This window comes from Equus quagga, chromosome 17, assembly GCF_021613505.1.
Source record: "Equus quagga isolate Etosha38 chromosome 17, UCLA_HA_Equagga_1.0, whole genome shotgun sequence".
NCBI classification, from domain to species: Eukaryota; Metazoa; Chordata; class Mammalia; order Perissodactyla; family Equidae; genus Equus; species Equus quagga.
In genome coordinates, this window is record NC_060283.1 from 49,578,796 (window position 1) to 49,599,100 (window position 20,305).

Below are 20,305 nucleotides of genomic sequence, written 5' to 3' on the forward strand. Positions count from 1 at the left end.
ATAGCAAGATGATTTCATCTGTGGATCTCCTAACACCACAGGTCTTGGCCCAACAGCAAGGTCCAAAATGAACTCTCTGGCTTCAGAATTTGATTCCTGAAGCTGCCAGTAGTCATTCCTAGTTCTGGTCATGGTAATTCACATGAGAGACAGAGAATTTTTTCCTAGGTCGGGACTCCATGTTACACATAGACTCATAAACATTTGTGCACCTTGTTAGTCTCAAAGCTTTGTAACTAATTCACCCATAATTTGCATGAGACACTCTAGTACCAAAAAGTCATGTGAATTCCATATAGCAATAAACTTCTCTCCATAGCAAGGGTAGGAAAAGCCTGAACAGCTACCTGTGAGTGAGCATGTAGCCATGGGGCCAGGCAGTGCCTGCAGTGGACTACTGAGGTTTCCATATCCTTCACCAATCTGGGCCACTGCTCTCATTAACCACCTCTTCCCCACAACTTCTCTTCACATGCTCGAGCTGCGTCCAGGGAGAGAGGTGCTAATCCCTTTTGAATAACCTGTGGCTTGGTCCCTGGTTACTTCAGTGGAGGAGGCAGTGCCTCCAACCATCACAGCTACAAAATGTGCGCAGAAATTGACTCCCACAATTAGACAGCACAGAGAAAGTGGAGGAAGCACATAGTGCAAAATGCGGAGTATCAACAACGGCTCATGTTTGGTTTTATTGCATTTTTTCCTCCACATTCACCCAGGTGAAGAGAAGTTAAAATACTACTCTTAAAGAGAGCACAAATCACATGAATATTAACAAGAGGTAAGCTGGTGGTCTAACAAAGACTTAGCGAATGTGCTAAACAGTCCTTTGAGGAGGTATTAAAGTCATCACAGTTGGCACTAATTAGAAAAGAAAACCACATCTTTTTCTTTAAGACTTAGGAGAAATGCAACTATTTCAGCACATGCCAGAAATAAGTTAACTAGATCCTGGCTTTCATTACCACGTCTTATTCCCTGAACACAGATTTCGTCTTAGAATCTCTTATGGACTACATTGTGTCCCCCTCCAAACTTTACATGTTGAAGTCCTAACCCCCAGTATCTCAGAATGTGACTGTATTTGGAGGTTGAGTCTTTAAAGAAGTAATTAATTAAAAATGAGGTCATTAGGGTGGGCCTTAAGTCCACATGACTGGTGTCCTCATAAGAAGAGGAGATGTGGACACAGACATGCACAGTGGGAAGACCATCTGAAGACACAGGGAGAAGGTGCCCATCTGCAAGCCCAGGAGGGAGGTCTCAGAGGAAAGCAACCCCACTGACACTGATCTCAGACCTCTAGCTTCCAGGATTGTGGGAAAATAAATTTCTGTTCTTTAAGGCACCCAGTGTGTGGAACTTTGCTATGGCAGCCCCAGCAGACTAACACAGAACCCAAAACTGTAGATGTTGCCATGGATAAACCTAGGACAGTCCAACGGAAATAAACCCGCATTACAATTGCTGGTTTCCCGCGATCATTTCCATCCAGCTCTAAAAACCACTGAACAAAGAGCGCTGCTGTCCTCCAATTGGGTGAAAAGACATTTCCCTCTCCAAACTCCTCCATCCTGGGGACAAGACGGAGTTAGGCAGGTGAAATGTTTCTGTGTCAGCCATGTGCCTAACAAATTCCATTGTTCGTACTAGACGAAGATTCTTTCTCCCCTGGCTAATGCAGCAGCCTCCTTAGGGGTTTCCCCACCTCCATTCTCACCCCGTCCAATTCATCCTCAGAGCAGTTAAGTGATCTTCTCAACATTTTTAAACTCTCTGGTTTAATAGCCTCCAGTGGTTTCTCACTGCACTTAGAATAAACTCCTAACTCCCTAGTGTGGCTGGGAGAGCCCTCCTTGACCCAGCCCCACGCTGTTCTCCACCCTGAGCGTGAGGCACTTTCTGCCTTGCACACACACTTTCTGCTCTTTGAACACGCTAAGCTCTTCCCTGCTCCAGGACCTTAGGATATCTTGACCGTGACTGCCTCAGAGAGACATTCTCCAGCCACCCTCCTAACATATCTGTCATTCCCACACCAAACCCATCCTTCTCCTTCCCACCACCGGCTTAATTCCTCCACAGCAAGTAGTATAACTTGGAGGCATCTGCCCTTCTGTGTACTTACTTTTTCTCCAACCACCAGGTCAAGGACCCTGTCTGATTTATCACCGTTGTAGCTCCATGGTTGAATGAATGAGTGGATAAATAACACAGAGTGAAAACCTTTGTAAACTCTAAGGTGTTACGTAAATGCAAAGTTTAATTAGCAGATTTGAAGGCCTATGAAAGTAGAACCTGTGTCTTATTTTCTCCCCCTACCTCATTTCCTCATTGAAAGATAACTGAATGGATTGATTTACTCATTATCTGAAGACGATGTTAGGAATGGACTATCATGTCAAATAACACGATTTATAGCAATGTACGGGTTCTAAAACAGTTTCATATAGCTTATCTCATGTTAATCTGCACAACTTCCCTGTGATTAGGCATTCTTATTCCCATTTTACAGAGGGAGAAACTGAGGCTGAATGAAGTAAACTGTTCAAGTCTATACAGATAGTGGTGTTAGAGTCAAGACTTTTTGTTTGTTTGTTGTTGTTGTTGTTTCTTCAGGAAGATTGACCCTGAGCTAACATCTGTGCCAATCTTCCTCCACTTTACATGTGGGTTGCCACCACAGCACGGCTGACAAGTGGTGTAGGTCCATGCCTAGGATCCGAACCCTCGTACCTGGGCCGCTGAAGCAGAGCACACCGAACTTAACTTCTACACCACGGGGCCAGCCCCAAAGAGTCAAGTCTTTTCCCACTACCCCACTGCTGCCTTCTCAATCAAACTGCTTAGTAATTATCCCTCATGGGCCAGCAGCGGCAAATGACAGACAAGGTGGGAGGGCCGTGCTCACGTAAATAGGAGGTTTCCTGGAGGTTTGCTCGGCAGCAGGGGAGAGGCTATGCTTGGAAGGGGACTTTTTTGAGCCACTAAGAGAGGATTTTCTTTTGTCTTCTATTTTTTTCTTATATATCAACTCTAGAACCTGAGCATATTTTGCTATTACAGTCTAAAATATTGCTGTCGTCCTCTCATTTTGAGGCAAATTTCACCAAAAATCATCTTGCTGTTTATAATATAGTACTATACTTTTGGCAGATGAAAAATTATATTGTTATATATTCTAGGGTTAGCTCTCCCATGTCCTGAATTAGATATTCTTTTCCAGAGGATAATTTATACTGTGAATATTATTTCGTTCATTAAACATATTTATTTAATACTGTTATTATCAGAGCGACATTCATAACAGATTATATTCTCTCTTTCAATGACATTTACAAAATAATTTTGCTAGGAAAATGGATTCTGTGGTCAAAGTTGAAAGACAAATGACAGAATATGTGAAAAATATTTGTAACACATATAATGGCCAGCATTCATATCTCTAGTATAAAAAATCTACAAATGAATAAACAATTGAATATAAAAGTGGACAAAAAAATGAACAAAAGTTGATAGAACACATGAAATTGTATAGCTAATAAACAAACAAAAAAGGACACACAATCTCATTAGCAAATTAATGCACATTAGAACAGTATTTGCCTAAAATATTGGTAGACACTTTAAAAGCTGAAGACTTCTGTATAAGCACAAATATTTTAAGGTATAAATTACTGTAATCATTTTGGAGGGTAATTTTGCATTATCCATTTAATTTAAAAATGTGTATACTCATGATTTCCATTTCTAGGACTATATCTTCTTGAAATACCAGTATAATTATATGTTAGCATGACAGGCTATTATTATATTTAAATGATTTTACAGTCAATTTCAACAAATAAATGCCATTTTCATCTATGTATTTGGTATTAGGTGTCTGGCCATAATGGACACAAGTTTTCTTTTGAAAAATTTACTCAACAAGAATTGAGTAGAGGGTCAATAATAAACTCTTACTGAATAGGATTGAAAAGATAATTAAACTGATGAATCCGTAAGAATATTCAAAAACATCATTATCCTGTTTTTCCGGAATACTGTGCTCCCCTTAAAACAAAGGATAATGGGAAAAAAAACAGTCAGTTTGGAGTTAGTCATAAGTGAGCTCTAATTCTTGTTCTGATGCTTGCTAGCTATGCAACTTCACCTTTCTAAGGCTCAGTTTCCATATCCATAAATCCCATGTAAAAAACTGATCTCTTAAAAAAGAAAACCAACTCATAACTCAGTTGGCTGTTCACCGGAATAAATAAGTAATAGTTGTATATCATCCAGCAAAATTCATGGCGCACACTATGTACTCAACAAATATTAGTCCCCTCTGCATTTGTGCTCCCACCATCTGTAGGTCACGGAGCTGTATGGAGAGGAAGGGAAAGTTGAGAGCAGACAACTCTACTGCTCTAGGTTTCATTCATTAATCATTTTCCTGTATCTGCGTAGCACCTCATTGTAAGAGATACGGCCCTTGGTTCTATAGGTGCAAACATACAACATATACATTCTGTCATTCAGATTGAGACAAAGGAATTCCTCTTAAACACTTACTGAGAAAACAAATGGCTCTCTTTTTGGCAAGGTAATAACTGAAAATAGCTTTCTTGATAAGAATACTAATCTTGAGAGGTTAATATGTGCCAGACACTGTTTTATTCACCTTATGTGAATTATCCCATTTAATTCGTTCAAGCTTTTGATGCAGATTTTAATATTGTAGGTCTTAACGGTCAATGAGGAAGAAACTTGCCATTTCAGGGCACCAAACTGACCCAAAGCTTTCAATGTGATGGACATAGACTAGGACCTTGTTCAGAGCAAGCAACTCTAAGATGTACTCACCAGGTTCTATAAGGACAGGATACAAACCAGTGTGATTCAGGATTAGAAGAATAAAAACTATCACGTTGGTCAAAGCCAATAATTTGAACAGTTCACCATAAAATGAACAACACTTAACTTAATCAGAGCCTGCCCAATGGGGTAGCCAATTCAGAATCTCTACAAAAGAGACACAGAGTCTCATGGGCTAATTAATATCCTGGTCCAGAATTCATCATCTGTTCATGCAGCAAATCTTTGTGAGCACCTCCTATGTGCCAGGTATTTTTCTGGACACTGAGAATTCAGCAGGGAGCAAAAGAGACAAAAAATATCTGCTCACCTAGAGCTTACATTCTTGCATGGATATAGAGACATTAAACAAATAAATAAGTAAAATTTGCAGATCAGTTGATGAAAAGTGCAATGCAGAAAATAAAGCAAGGGTAGTGAATTAGGAGCTCTGATTAGGGTAGAGGACAAGGGACAAAGGGATGTCAACCTGTAGCCTCAATCTTAATAGGTTGGGTAAGGTCACTCTGAATCCCCAGATGAATAAATGCACCAGATTATTCTGCCAGGGAAAAAATAAACAGAATAAAAATAGAAATAATGAAGAAACAAATAGGTATATTACCATTTTTGTACCACGTTTTGGTGTAAGGGTCTTGATTAGTACTGTAAACACGTTAATATTGTGTGAGTCTTGTCTGCCTTCTGAAGCGTTTAAAACATTTACAAGAACATGATAAATTAGACTTACAATTTTAATTAAACATTTAGAAATCTTAGATTTAACCAGTAATCACTGTTTACGTGTTTTCCAAAACGTCATTTGTTAAATTCACGTCTTTTTATTTATTTGTTGTAGAAATAGTAAGTATATAAAGAGAGAAATGTTAAAGCTTTTATACTTTTTAAAATACTCATTGATTAATAAATGCATAAGACTAATAAATTGTTCTCCAAAAACACACAAAGAGAACTGTTTCTCTCCATGAACCAAAGTCCCTTAAAGATGTTGCACATGAGAAAATGGAGGCTCAGCAAAGATAAATAACTTAGCCTCGTCCAAAGTCCTGCGGCAAAGCCACCCAGGATTTGAACATGACCGCTACACGAATAGCCTCTCACCAGCGATAGTAAGCGTTTAACGTGTGGAGCACAGAACCTGGCAGAGAGTGGGAACTTAATATTTCTCTCCCCCTGACCCCAGACTAAAGCAAACTGGCAGGACTAACCAGGGTAATCCAAAATACTGCCCCCACTACACACACACACACACACACACACGTCATTCAGAGTGAGGTAGTCCTAACAAAGACCCTTCATCTGCTCCCCTTCCTCCTAGCTCTTAGCAAATCAAATCCTTCAGAAGACAGACACCCATCTGATCTGTGGTAATTTAATGGGTAAACTCATTAAAAGGATCTGAGTAAGCCTGGTGATTGTGGTAGGCAGTCTACAAAGACGGCCCCACAACGAACCACACCTTTCTCTATTCATGATCTTGGGTAATCCCCTCCCATTGAACCCAAACTGTTCCTGTAACTCACTCACCACCAACAGAATAAGGCAGAACAGACCTACTGACCTTGCAGGACTTTGAAAGCCAAATCAGATAAAGTCTTACAACCTCTGCCTTGGTCTCTTGGAGCACTCACTCTGGGGGGAAATCAGCTCTCATAGGAGAAGTCTGACTACCCTGAGACCATCATGCTATGAAGAAGCCCAAGCGAGCCAGGTGTTGAGGCTGCTGGAGAGAGAGATGCCTAACCCGCCCCCAGGTGTCCAGCCTTAGAGCCGGAAGTGTGAGCAATGAAACCTTCCAGTGCGTCCAGCCTCAACCACCACCTGACTGGAACCATGGGAACCCTCAATAAGCAAAAATTGCCCCACCAGGCCCGTCAACCCCCAGAACTGTGAGAGATCATGGTAAATCGTGTTAAACCACTATGTTTCAGAATGGTTTTTACACTACAGTAGATAAATAATGATCACTCTGCGAGAACTCCATTTGGCATTTTCTCAATGTGTTTTTTTAGTTAATAAACACTGTGTTATCCTAGATGTTACTATCCATCCTAAATGGCCCATCAGCATGTTCTTTTTCTCCTCTATCCATACTCAGAGTAGTAATAACATACACTTTATCTAATATTTCAAAATTACCACCTATCATGATACCCAGACAAAGAATATTTTCTTTCTCCTTTTTCAGGAAATGGTTGAAAATGAACTTAATAATGAACATTTTCCAAGCAACGCTCTACTCCAGAACTCATGGGAGTTATAAAACAACCCAAAACTAAGAAGATGAAATGGCTCACTCTTTAAATTCTTTATATCTCAAAGTCTTTGATTTAAATCATTATTTTTTTAAAAAAATCAAATCACACAGTGCTCTTAATAAAGCATTATTATTTCAGGGCAAAGGATAAAACTTTCCAAATGCAAATGTTTAGCTGGAGTAGAGTCTTAAAAGATTCCAAGACATTAGTCAGGAGATGGATTGCTTCGCTATTACAAGTCTGGGTTATGATATCACTGGAACCGAATTCCCGTCAGATTAGTCTTTACTCAAAATGAATGTTTGTAATTATGAAATGAAATAAGTTTTAATTTGAATTGCCTAAAAAGGGGAAACCAAATATTGTGTAATTACAGGAGAAGAAATTTGAGATGGAAAACAAGATAGCGTTATTTACAAGTAAAAAGGCATTTATGGGATTATGGGGCTTTAAAGTGCATATTTGGACCATTTGGGGTGGCAGAATTTGGAACTAAAATATTTTTCATCAGCGTTTATTTACAGTGTGCATGCAAGAAATGGAATCCCAGACACATCTGATACTGGGCTTATTTAAACCTTTTATATCCCTACTAAATTTGAAAAGACTCAAATGTTAGCCACACATAATGGAAGTAATCGTGGAGTGTGATAAAATGAGTATTTGAAAACCACATGCAACTTTTAGGCCCAAATCCAGAACGATAAAATTCACCTAGAGACATAATGAGCCTGACTCTCCTTCTTGGAGAACGAAAAGCAGTGAGAGGGGAATCATGTCCTTATTCTCCTTCCCCAGCTGGTGGCACCTGAGCGGAGCCCCCAGTGACTTGTAAGCGCTTTGCTGCTAAGACCGCCCACAAGCGCCATTTTGCCTCTCTGTAGGGCGGCCCTCAGCAAAACTGTGACTTCAGAGGCTTTTTGTCTCTATCTTATATTTCTACTGTCCTCTTCTAAAGCCCTACTTCTTGCGCCCAAGAGTCTAGGACCCTAGGACCCCAGGTCTGTCCCAGTTATCTTTCCCATAGCCTGCACTGCCCAACTTTGGTAGCTCCAAACCTTTGTCCTCAACCTTTTTTTTGGGATAAAGCCTTCCTGTTGAGCGTCACCTTCCTCTGGTGGGGACAAACTAATTTCCACTAAGCCACTCTTCCCGGAGATGGTGGCTCCTTAAAAGGTATGGCAAAGACAGTTCACAGCTCACCAGATGCTTATGTTCCTTGTCCTATATTGCATGCTTATTACTGGAAGGCGGTCGCTCAGCCAGGTACTCCATTTCCCAGACTCCCTTGCAGTCAAGTGTGGCCAGGCGACTGAGTCCAATGAAATAGAGACAGAAGTGATAAGTGCTTGGGTCCCTGAACACCTCCCACCCAGCTCTTCTTCATGCTCCTTTCCCCAGTCAGCCGGCTGGAAGGGAGATAATCCCATGGTGATTTGACAAATCTCCACCAACTGGGTCCCCGGATGACTTCATGGAAGTGGGCCACCCCCTGTGCACATATTTGCCCTACTATTAAATACACATGTTTAGGACTTTCTCTCTCTTTTTTTGTTGATAACTGCAGCTATACCACCCCAAAGACTACTTAATCCAAAGGAGTCATTCTCTAATAACTGAAACTCAGACAACTTGAGGCAGATTTTGGAGGGTGAAAGAAACTTTGCAATTGCCTCCAAATTATCTCGTTTAAAAGTTACCTCCACGTAGGGGCCAGCTGGTGTAGTGGTTAAGTTCCTGCACTCTGCTTCAGTGGCTGGGGATTTGCCGGGACCACTTATCAAGCCATGCTATGGCAAGGTCCTAGGTACAAAATAGAGGATGATGGGCACAGATGTTACCTCAGGGCCGATCTTTCTCAGCAAAAAGAGGAAGACTGGTAACGGATGTTTGCTCATGGCTAATCTTCCTCACCAAAAAGATAAAAAAATAAAAATTTCCTTCATATAGGACTTTTTTAATAGACCTCCAGCAAGGGTTTGCCATCAGTCTCTCTCTTGTGTCCAGGTGACCACATGGGTCACAGACTCTGCCCTCCGGCTTCCTTCCTACCCAAGGACCTTCTTCAACCAACTTCATCACTGTTTGCACTCAGTAGTCATTGCTGAGCCTCAAGTATTTTCAATGAGTTTTCCCAGCATTTCAACTTAGAAATATACTGGTCAATGAAAATCTCCTGTGTCATGATCTCATTGTTCATTCATTCATTCACTCATGCACTTATTCAATACCCCAAATATCAAGTATTGTGCTAGGTGTTGACTCAATGCAGCTCACTGTCCGTTGGTGCCATTAAGTAAAGGAATGGTCACAAGAACAGGTAAGAGCTGTAAAACGATAATCTAGGTAACCATATAATTATCATTACAGCTGAATTTATTGAGCCCCTGCTATGTCCCAGACACTCTGCTGAGAACTGGACAGTCCTTATTTCAATGAATCATCATAAGAACCATCCTCATATTATAGATGGAGAAATAGAGCCTTAGAGACGTTGGGCAACGTGCGGCAATTGCACAAAAAACTACTAATCAGGGTTGAGGTTTAAACCAAGTTCTGTCTGATTCCAAAGTCATTTGCTAACTGTGTGACTTTGGGCAAAGTAGGTAAATGCCATAACTCTCCATCTCTAATCTGAAATACCATCTCAGTCACAAAGAAGTAATTTCTACTGAGAGCTAAATTGCAGAGCAGACATGTTTACACTTCCAGTGTCCATAGTATACTTTACGAATATCATGTATAAAAATCTGGCCTCTTGAATTTTCTTGCTTCTGAAATGACAGTGGAGGGTGGAGGAAGCTTAAATAAATATTTACAGTATTCCTATTATGAGAAAATTTTCCAGGTGCTGTGTCTTGAAACGCCGATTGCTTTCACACAAACCGAGCCCCCAGTGAAGGCATCTCAGACTTCATGTTTGCAACTTAAAACAGTTGTGAGAAGGGGATCGGTTATCGCATGACACAGGGACTCCTGTTCACGCGCCCACGTGAGTGTGACCGTGGGCTCTGAAACGCCCAGAGGAGAGCACCTCCTGCCTGAGTTTCTGGGCTGTGAGATGTACAGCATCATGAGCCCACTCCCAGCCTGGCTTTGCTGCCAAATGCACACTCGATCCAGTCATGGACTCCAGGTGCTTATTCAGGCTGAGCCGTGGACTGATGATAACCTTGGATCCCCTGGAGAACTGAGAAATACACATTTCGAAGAGACTCGAAGACTGTACAGAGAGAGCAGCACAGAAGAAGGCCTCCGGGAAATTGTGGAGCACAGCTGATGGATGCCTGTGAATTAAGGACTAAGGAGCACAACCTGGGGGATCTTCACGTCAAGGCCGGAGCTGCAGCCCCGGGTCAGGGGAGCTTCTGCTCCTCAAGGTGGACTGACGGAGCAGAGAAAGGATTCTAACCGAAACAACAATAAAGTTTGTAAAATGAAGCTCCAACACCCACCGCTCCCTAAGGAATTAGAGTATGTTTGGGAAAAGGAATTTATTTTTCTGGGGTTTTTAATTTTGTTTGTTTTTTTCAGCTGGGTTGGGTTGTAAAGCTGAGAAGAGTGAGATTTCTGGAGTCAGATACCTAAATTTAAATTTCTACTTTACCACTTTCTAACTGTGTGGTGCTGGGCGAGTATCTAAAGGTCGGTTTCTTTGACTGTGAATGTGAATAATAATTATACCTACCTCCCAGGATTAACAATAATTAAGCTCCATGTAAAACACTTTAACAAAGTACCTGGAATTCAGTCAATGCTTGAGCAACTTCACACATTTGTGTGGCAGTTTTCGGATAGGAACCAGAGCTGAAGTGCGATAAAGTAGCGGTTCTAAAAAGTTTTGGTCTCAAGATCCCTTATACTCTTAAAAATTGAGAACCCCTAAGAGTATTTGTTTATGTAGATTATGCCTGTCAATATTTGCCATACTAGAAATTAAAACTGAAAACACTCTTAAATATTTATAAACTAATTCGTTTAAAAATAATGATAGGAACTCCATTATATGTTTGTATAACATATTTTCATGAAAAATAACTATTTTTCCAAATGAAATAACTTGGTGGGAAGAGTTACATTGTTTTACATTTTTGCAAAGCTCTTTATTGTCTGCTTTAATAGAATTAGCTCGATTCCCAATGTCTGCCTCTGCGTTTCATCAGTTGTGACGGGTCATTTTCATTAAAGTAGATGAAGAGAACCCAGCCTCGCACAGACTGTAGTTGGAAGAGAGAGGAGTGGGTTATTAGTCTTTCCAGACAATTGTGGACAGTCTTCTTCAATGCAACATCAAAACGCTACAAGTGGTCGTTTCTTAAAGGCCAGCTGCAATGAAGAATCTAAAACTACATAAATAAACTTCCTTCTTGAAGTCTCTTGTACTTTGAAGGAAACCTTCACATTTGCAAAATACTGTTTCAAACAGATGTTGAAACGTTTCATTATAGAATAGCGTCTTGCATCTTGTGACTCTGGGATATTCCACTGCACAATTGTGCGAGTGGGAGAGTGAAAAAGATAAGTAGTCACTTCGTATTATTACGACAACAGGTTTGACCTCAAAGACTCCATGAAAGGTTCTTAGTGACTAAGGTGTCTGTAAGAGCACACTTTGAGAATTCCTGCTTTAAAACGAGATAGAAAAAAACAATGTGTTTCAGAGAGAAATCTGGGAGAGAGTCAAAAATAACAGAATCTGGGGGAAGATCTTAAGAGAAAACGTACCCACCCACCCCCACCCCCAGCAAGTGGTGGAATAGCTAAAGGGAGTTTGGGGAAGAGATATATGTAATTTATGTTTTTAAGTCATTTTTTGGTGAGATTTGTTCTATAACCCGTTCCTCTCTCTGCCTTGAGGAAGCTTCAGAAAAGCCTATATAGTTCACAAATGTTACACAAGTGAACCCTCTGGCAGGACATAAAAAATGCTGCTAACTTTGTGACCTGGTCTGTGCAGCCTGGGGAAAGTTCACTTGGACATAGGACCCCAGAAAAAATATGGAGGTTCCGGGGATTTGCAGAAATACAGGATGGGGTGAAGGGCATACCTCTGTGAGGAAAGAGGGCTTCCCCTGTCTGGGGAAGTAGGAGTTGACAACCAACTCCTATCTGGTTGTCAAAATCTTAGTGCCCCTAGCTGACTAGAGGGTAGTGAGCATCAAGTGTCACTCTGTCCCCCAACCTAGGACAGGCTGCTGTGTCCTCAGCTTGCTACCTCTACCTGGAGAAAACATCCTTCTATCCCAGTGGTGCTATGACTGGTGAGTGACTGTAGCAGGTAAATTGAGGCCCAAGTAGATTTTAACCAGAGGAAGGTTGGGGGAGTGGAAGAGAATCTCCATGTGGAGAGTAAAAGGCAAGAAGCCCTTGACCACAGTTACCTGAGTCCAGTCTGGCCGTGACCAAGAGAGAATAATCACCAGGTCTTCGGAAACTCTAAGCCAAGCGTTCGCAAATGGGAGGAATTTGCTTCCCAGGGAACAGTTGGCAACATCTGGAGATATTTTAGGTTGTCACAACCTGGTGGGGAGGAACATTATTAGCACCTGGTGAGTAGAGGGCAAGGATGCTGCTAAACATCCCACGATGTACAGGACAAGTCCTCACAACAAAAATTATCCCGCCCCACGTGTCAATAGCAACAAAGTCATGAAACTCTGGCCTAAGCCAGCCCGTCCCTGGGCTGCCCTGGGCCTGGCAACCATGCATTGCCTATCCCCCTACGCAATGGGGGGAAATTTTCAATGGCCTTTCAGAGTTTTGTGGGCTAAGGGGATCAAAGATTGGATGTGTAGTTATCCCCATGTCTTTCTTCTGTGCACACCTGTTCCTGGGAAAGGATCCGACGCTGGCTCTTCCTAGTGTAGGGTGGAAGTAAATTACCATGATTCCTCTCTCTCAGGCATATTGGCATTTTAAGCTACACTGTCGGCTGTGTAATGTGAGTCTTTCTGGGGGGTGGAGGGCACAGTCAACTTCCATAACAGAGTATGAGGCAGTGGCAAGCAGGTAGGGGAAGTTCTAGGGTTAAGAGCTAGAATAGCAAAAGGTTCCTTATTGGTAGCCTTGAAATCACATCACGGAAGGCACATAGTGACGAGGCAGTAGTGGCCACCTATGTTTACTGGGCCTTTGCTATGAGCAGGCAATGTTCTAACTGCCTTACCTGTATCAACTCACTCAACCTTCAAAACAGCATGTTGGGGTAGTTACTACCGTCATCCTCATTTTATAAAGGAAGAAACTGAGACACAGAGAGATATATAATAACTCACTCAAAGCCCACTAGTGACTGAGGACGTAAAAGTCACTCTCAGACAGCCTGACAGCAGAGGAGAGCATGGGCTCTTAGCCACCACGGCCGCACTGCTTCTTGTGCTATAAAAAGAACCCCGACTGGGAGGAATGGGTCCCACACTGCACTAGACATGTGTTTGGGGCAAGATGAGCTTCACACAGGGTTATGGTTTCCTTCTTTATGAAGTGATAGGATTGGAACAAGCAATCGCTGAGTTCCCTGAGGTCACGAACGTTCAGCAATTCTTATGGTCCAGACATAAAATTTCAAAATAAGTAGACTTCATCTGATCTTTGGTGCCATTTCTACTGAGCAACATGGTTGGGTTGGGGCCTTACACAGCATCCTCTTAAGCAAATTTAGCCATAAGAACTCCACCCTACAAGGATCCCCACTGTCTTCCCTTAGAATTATCCCCTTGTTCTTGGACTAGCTTGGCCACCAGAGCACAATCCCACTCCCTTATTTGGTGGATCTTTTTTGGGTGAGAGAAAGAAAAGCAGAGAAAACTAATTCATGTCAAGCCGTGATGGGTGATGAGCTGCAGAACCTTGCTGCAATGTGAGGCCAAGACTGTCAAGGTGGTCAGGAAAGAAAAGCTATTTGGGGGTCTGACAAACTTGGGTAGCACCCCTAAAATCAGCAACTCTCATTCCTCTCAAAGTCTAAAATTGGTTCCATGGAACTAGTCCCATATTTCTTTTATGTGTCATTATATTCAGCCATGAGCTAGGCTCAAAGCATGCTCAAAAAGTACTTGTTGGTTGACTAAGAAAATAATGGCTCTGTGTGCCTCGAGTTGTATTTCAGTAAGTTAATCTCTGTTGGAAAAAAGTTAGAATTTGAGTTTAGCTCTTGAAAAAAATATACCTTCACCACCTAACAAGTCAGAGATTTATCAGGATGTTCCCACCTGCTCTGACCTGACATCTTCCTGGAGGGAACTAATGACACATACCCAACGCTTTGCTTCTCAAAGTACTGAAGGGCTTATCAGGAATGAGGATCTCTGGCCCCACCCTGGACCTTTTGAAACAGAGCCTACATTTTGACAAGACCCTCAGACGATTTGTTTGCATGTTAACGTTTGAGAAGCATGGGAGGGGTTATTATATTATACTGAGGAGAGGTCAGGAAACTTGGACCTTGATGCATAAGGGTAGCTAAAGAATTCCTGTTTAAATATTAAAGATTGCTCTGCATTTTTGGAGTCAATTTGGGTCTAGAAGCAACAATGAAACACACACACACACAGAGGTATTATTCCTGTTCTGCAGGATTTCGCAGCCTAGAGAAGAACAGAAATGTTAAAAAAGTGACCACCGTCCATTGCGATGATACAGTAATGGTGGGAGATTCAGATGTGAGAGGAGAGCAGGAGAAATTACCGCGTTTACCTGGGGAACTGAGAAAATTTGGCAATGGAGGTAGCATAGGCAAGAGATCCTTTCAGTTTTCAGTTTCAAGGCAGAAAATTATTTCAAAGAGTGTCAAGCAAGTGACATCTGTTGCCTATCACCAGGAGAAGAAATCCAAACACTTCTGTCCACTTCGTCTTGGTATCAGAGTTGCCAGGACAACACAACTCAGTCAAGCGCGGGCTGGAACAATGCTTTACTCACACAGGGAAGGGAAAGAGCAAGATCAGCTGCAACAGTGGGCACCGGTCCCCCAGGGCTAGAAGGTCCCTCCTGGCAGCAGACACAGGGCAATTGACCTGCATGCACCCCTCTGATGCTGGAGTAGAAGGACTTGGTCCCCTCCCTGAAAAGGACAGAGACAGCAGTAGGGTTGGCCAGGTGCCATATGACGCACATGCTTAAGCAGAACAAAGGAGCACTGGCTAAATCTGAAACAGGGAAAGATATCCCCGCACAAGCTGATAAGGCCAGCACAGGCTGTGAGGACTCTATCTCTTGGCAAGGAAATGTTCTAGGCTCAAGGTCCATTCTTATCAGCCAAGCGGGGGTCGCAAGACTGCTGCATGAGCTCATGAGATCACCTTTCCCAACAAAGAGACTTAAACCAAAAAAAGAAATATATTGTTTCTTGTAACTAAACAATCCAGAGATAGTTGGCTTCAGGCATAGCTATATCCAGGTGTTGAAATCACATCCTGAGAGAGACAATTTTCTCCATTTCCTATGATTTCCTCTGCTCTGGCTTCATTCTTAGACAAGTTCCCTTTAGGAGTTTATCACAGAATGTTTAGGCTTACATTAACTTTTCAGGAATCTCTGAAGAAAGTTTCTCCCACCAGTTAATCCTAAAAACTTCCATTGGCCTGGCTTGGGTCATGTGACCATCTCTGAATCAATTGCTGTGGTCGACAGATCTAGACTGGAATCCTCACTCCGCTATTGCTAGCTTGCTTAACTGGTGTGCGCCTCAGTGTTCTCCTCTGTAAAAGGGCAGACGGGGTGCCCTGTTCCCACTAGTAAATGCAGTGAATGCTCACTAATTGGTAAGTACAATTATCATCATTAGGGGGTCTGTATTGCTAAAGGAGTTGATTTAATTTTTCAATATTGGGAACTTCTATTTTTTTCTTAGCAATCTTTCTTCCTTTTCTAAGCAATTCCATCCTTGGTTACACGTTTGTGAAGCCCAACACTATAAACATAAACCTTGGAAAGAAAGGGCTGTTGTCACGCTAGCTCACCCAGTGTGAGTGACAAGGGCCACTGGAAGAACACCAAGCATGGCAACTTAGATTTTAGACAGATTTCAGGTAACAACTTCTAAAAAAGAAGAAAAATTGGGCTGGCCCTGTGGCATAGCGGATAAGTTCACACGTTCTGCTTCAGCAGCCTGGTGTTCGCCAGTTTGGATCCTGGATGAAGACCTATGTACTACTCATCAAGCCATGCTGTTGCAGGCATCCCACATATAAAGTAGAGGAAGATGGGCACGAATATTAGCTCAGGGCCAGTCTTCCTCAGCAAAAAGAGGAGGATTGGTAGCAGATGTTAGCTCAGGGCTAATCTTCCTCAAAAAAAAAAAAAAGAACAAAAATTAAAAACACTCGTGGGGCACAGCAGTTAAGTGTGCACGTTCCACTTCGGCACCCTGGGGTTCGCCAGTTTGGATCCCGGGTGCAGACATGGCACTGCTTGGCAAGCCATGCTGTGGTAGGCGTCCCACGTATAAAGTAAAGGAAGATGGGCTCGGATGTTAGCTCAGGGCCAGTCTTCCTCAGCGAAAAGAGGAGGATTGGCAGCAGATGTTAGCTCAGGGCTGATCTTCCACAAAAAAAACCCCGCAGGACCACAAAGATTTGCAACATCATTTGTCTGTAACTTCCATCGGCCTTCAGATTCTGGCCGTGGATCCTGACCCGACTCCATGGGAGAAGGTTTACAGGGAATTTTTTCTGCTTTGGGTCAGGATCTCAATTTCTATCACTCCCTCCAATTTCCGCACCTTGTTTCCATTTGTCCAGGTGGACACGAGCAATTGCACCCCCCGATGGCATTTTCATGTGAGACTCTCACTGCACAAAAACCCCAAAAATGTCTTCCCTGGGCTCTACTGAATGAGGCCTGCATAGAAGAGAGACTATGAAACGACGTGCTGTGGTCAGGAGGAGGAGCAGAAAGGTAGACACGGTCCTTAGAAACATACATCAATTCAGTGCTCATCCTGTAGAAATGAGGTAGCCCAAGTGTCCAGGGGCAAGACTAGCCATAGGGTCGTATCAACCAGGTAGGGCAGGGTTCAAGCCAGGGCCTCCACAAGAGGAGGACCTCATGGCAGATCCATCTCACCGTGCTTCTCTTGTGGGTGTTAACCACTCATGTGCATTACCCTCTCCCCTGATCACAGTCACAAACAGCTGCCAATGGATGATAATGGGTTTGAATTTAACCTGACAAATAAAAATGGCAAGCAATAGGATATATTGGAGTATATGAGGAAGCCATTTTGTGTAAACCTAATTCGGCCTGACCTTGTCTTTCCAAAAGGGCCTGACTGTGGCTGTTGAGCATGCATTGTATATCTGCTTTAGACATTCCCTATGGCAAGAACAAAGGCCCTTGAGATAAGGGTGCAACTTCCCTCCCCCTCCCAATGTTGGCATTCCCTTAAGGATTAAGCATCTTTCCTTAGGCTAGGAACTGATTGCTGCGCTCACCTGTGACCACCCAGCTTGAGACGATAGACTTGCCTCCGGCTACGCCGTCTGAGACAGCAGACCCACTACCTGCTGTGTCCATCAAGTGCTGTGCAGACAGGGCAACCTTGTGACTATTGTGGGAGGGACATTTCAATCATATGTGAAACGTCCTGTATGGGGGTATATGACCACTCTGTACACCTCACTTCCTTGGTGCCCTTTCTTCCTTCGGGAGGAAAGGCCCCGGGCCATGGTCCTCAGATTTCAGCTCAGAATAAACTCACCCAAATTTTCATTTATAGATTGGTTATGGATTATTTTCTTCGACAAACCTGACTACTATTTCTGAGCAATTGATGGAGTCTCGACTAATATTTTCAGGGACAGATCAAGGAAAAACAGCTGCTTATGTAACAAAAGGTTATCCACAGAATACATATACATATTTTGTAAGAAAACAGAAAAGCTAAATTACAGGGCCGGCCTGGCGGCACAGCAGTTAAGTGCACACGTTCCGCTTCTGGGTGGCCCAAGGTTCACTGGTTCGGATCCCAGGTGCGGACATGGTACCGCATGGCAAGCCATGCTGTGGCAGCCGTCCCACATATAAGTAGAGGAAGATGGGCAGGGATGTTAGCTCAGGGCCAGTCTTCCTCAGCAAAAAGAGGAGGATTGGCAGCAGATGTTAGCTCAGGGCTAATCTTCCTCAAAAGAAAAGAATAAAAAAAAGCTAAATGACAAATACAGTCAGCCTGCTGCTGGAGATAGAAAATATCTGAGAGAGAAAGAAATAGGGAGGGCGGGAGACTGCTCCCATCACAGCATCGCCTATTGTTTGGATCTTTAGCGCTTCTTCCTCCTCCTGTAGTTCCATCTTTTCACTTTGAAGGAAAGTGCTGGCTGCGGGATTAGGCTAACTTTCCAACTTCACAGAAGAAAAAAGGAAAAACAAAGGAGAAACACCAAATGCATAACAATGATGACCTTCAAACTGCTAAGCTTAGAGGTCAGGCCTTTGCTCTGTGCTTGTAGCAATCTCTCAATAACTGATTAAAGGATTAACCACCCAATTTGTTCAAAAGAACACAAGATTTACGTACTTATAAGGTCCGGGAAGACATACACCTGAATTAGCATAACGATAAGCTCCACCAGCGGAGACAGACAGAAAAGTAATTCACATTTATAGTTTGAATTTTAAAACTAACTATAAAGTAGGAAATGGAGTCTACGTCGCCACCAGCGCCAACCGCATTAGGAACACGCGTTGGTTTTATCTGCACTTCTTGAGCAAACAGGTCTAATTAGAAATGAAAATCGTGCATCAATCGAATGCAGGTTAACGACTGACAGATCTACACATGTTTTATCTGGGGATCTTAAAGGCATTCCATCTGATTCTAACTGGCATGAAAAGAGAATTTCCACCTTCAACAAAGCAGAGAGGATGTTAAGCGCTACCCAGAATTCCTAAGAAGCTGAGCCAGCCTGGCCCGGAAGGGTGTCATTATGCGCAGTGAGCTCACCTGGGGGAGGCAGGTGCCAGAGAAACAACCTAATCCCAGGCTTTTGTTTTTTAATCTGGTCCCTCCCTCAACTGTGCAAAACTGTTTACTCAACAGGACAAGAATCACATTCCCTGTGTCAGTACAAGTGAAAAACACCCTTTGGGGGAGGGTCTGGGTTCAGGGATGGGAACTGGTGTGTTGGCCCCAGGGGAGTCTTCCCAAGAAGTCAGTGCAGGCAGATGTGCCCCTGGGAACACAAAGCTAATCTGTCTGCCGATGTCTGGATAATCCTCATACAGAAACAAAGGCCGGGGGAGAACCCACTGCCACCACTCCTGACCTGCCACACAATCCCCCTTGTGAGGACCGGCTCTGGCTGCTGTCTAATCCCTAAGCAGGGTTTAGTAAAGGAAGTGAAGAAAGAAGAGAGGAATTGGGATTTTAGTATTGGAGATTATGACCCTACACTAAAGTCCATACAGAAGCAAGCGAAGGGAAAGTCCTAATGGGAGTCCAATTTTATCAGGTTTGTCTGACTTTCCTCGGGGCTAGAAGATATTTTGCCTATCTTCCAAACTCTTCCTCCATCTTTTCAGCCGAGAAAGTAATTTAGCCAGTCCTTATCTTGATCTTAAATTTTGGCTCCTCAAGAATGCCTCCTTCACAGGATTTTATCATCTTCATCTCCTCTTCCAAACTGTCCCTGAATGCCCTCACCTTCAGAATGGCTGGCGATTCCTGTCTAGGATTCCCCTTTCTCTCCCCAAACCCACCCCTGGGGCTCTGCTATGCAACCTTTCCTCTTCTTCCAAAGCCTGCTTGAAGCTCACCTCCACAAAGAAGCTTTTCCAGAAATTTCTACCACACTCTACTGTAGTAACTTTAACGGACTCCCCTGAGTGGCTGCCCATTCATCTAACTCTGGGTTGGGTTGTGCTGTTTTACTGTGTCTCTATTAGTGATTGTCGTGTGCCTCATCATGAGGCATCCCTGCCAGACACCCCACGAAGGCAGAGCCCATCTCTTTACTGTGCACTAAATGTTCTCAGTCTCCAACACTGACGGCTCACTATAAACTATAAATGCCCGGCCTGTCTGTCTGGGCCTAAGTGGGTAGATCTGGGACACAAAGAAACAAGTTAATCCAATTAATAACAAGCTCAACACACAATAAAGATCATTATCTAATTTCAGCCACTCATTCACGTGTGCAGAGCGAACCCAAGGGACTGAGTTTCCACTATTGTTCTTGGTTTTGTTCCGATGGAGA

At 42.9% G+C, this 20,305-nt stretch overlaps 1 long non-coding RNA gene across 1 annotated transcript in view; it reads right to left on the minus strand.

The window, feature by feature from the left end:
- Nucleotides 1-11,257: 11,257 nt before the first annotated feature.
- LOC124228506 (uncharacterized) overlaps nt 11,258-20,305 on the minus strand; it is a 42,679-nt gene continuing 33,631 nt past the window's right edge. Inside the window, exons 2-3 of the long non-coding RNA XR_006885731.1 lie at nt 12,494-12,632; nt 11,258-11,329 (exon numbers count right to left, since the gene is read on the minus strand). This is a non-coding gene — a long non-coding RNA (uncharacterized LOC124228506). The remainder of the gene's footprint in view (nt 11,330-12,493; nt 12,633-20,305) is intronic.